The following is a 1,152-nucleotide window of genomic DNA, read 5'->3' on the forward strand; positions in this document are numbered from 1 at the left end:
GAGACTCTGTCTCAAAAAAAAAAAAAAAAAAAAAAAAAAAACCAAGGAGAAAACAAAAACAAATCAAATACCTAGCAAGTGAGGGCTGCTTGTTGGTGAGAGCCAACCATTCCTTTGCTTATACACTTCTGCCTGGGATGCTTAAATGTCCTCACGTTGTGATGGCTGGGTTCCTCGACTGAGTGATCCAAGAGTGCAAGACTGAAGCTACAGTGTCTGGGTTTTTTGGGGGGGAGGGTAGAGAATGGGGTCTTGCTTTTTCCCAGGCTCATCTTGATTTCGTGGCCTCAAGAGATCCTCCTGCCTCAGCCTCCCAAACAAAGTGCTAGGAATACAGGTGTGAGCCACTGTGTCTGGCTTTTTCCTTTCTTTTTCTTTTTTTTTTTTAGACAGAGTCTCACCCTTGGTAGAGTACCATGGCGTCACGGCTCACAGCAACTTCAAACTCTTGGGCTTAGGCGATTCTTTTGCCTCAGCCTCCCAAGTCGCTGGGACTACAGGCACCTGCCACAATGCCCAGCTTTTTTCTTTTTTTTAAGAGACAAGGTCTTGTTCTGGCTCTTGCTCAGGCTGGTCTCAAACTCCTGAGCTCAGGCAATCTACCTGGCACAGACTCCCAGAGTGCTAGGATTACAGGCATGAGCCACCTCGCCCAGCCTGGCTTTTTTCTTTTTAGCTGACAGTCAAAAGCCATACACCATCATTTCTGTGATGTACTACTGGTTGCACAGATCAGCCCTACCCAGTCTGAGAAGAGACTACACAAGGGTGTGCACAACAGGGTATCATTGAGGGTCATTGGAGTTTGGCTACCATAGATTGCCCTCTGATCCCCCGTCCATGTTAAAAATCCTCCACTCCATTACAGAACTATCTGGAAATCCAAATTGCCATCACCTTACTTAGGTCAAAGTGTGCATTCCCTGGCTACAGGTGTGGTTCCCTGGCCACAACCCCTCAAGAACATTTCCTCTCTATCTGGAAAACTGTGAACTAAAGAGATGCATTGTCTTTCCCTCGCACACCCAACAGACTGCTATATATACCTTTGGGTTCAAAAAGTGGGAATATGGGAGACATGCAGGAGTCGTTGGTGCTTAGCAAATGTGAAATCTAGCAAGACACAAGTTGGTAGTTCTTTTTTTTTTTTTT

The sequence above is a fragment of the Otolemur garnettii genome, unplaced genomic scaffold (genome assembly GCF_000181295.1).
Source record: "Otolemur garnettii isolate 467f Iridium unplaced genomic scaffold, OtoGar3 scaffold00134, whole genome shotgun sequence".
NCBI lineage: Eukaryota > Metazoa > Chordata > Mammalia > Primates > Galagidae > Otolemur > Otolemur garnettii.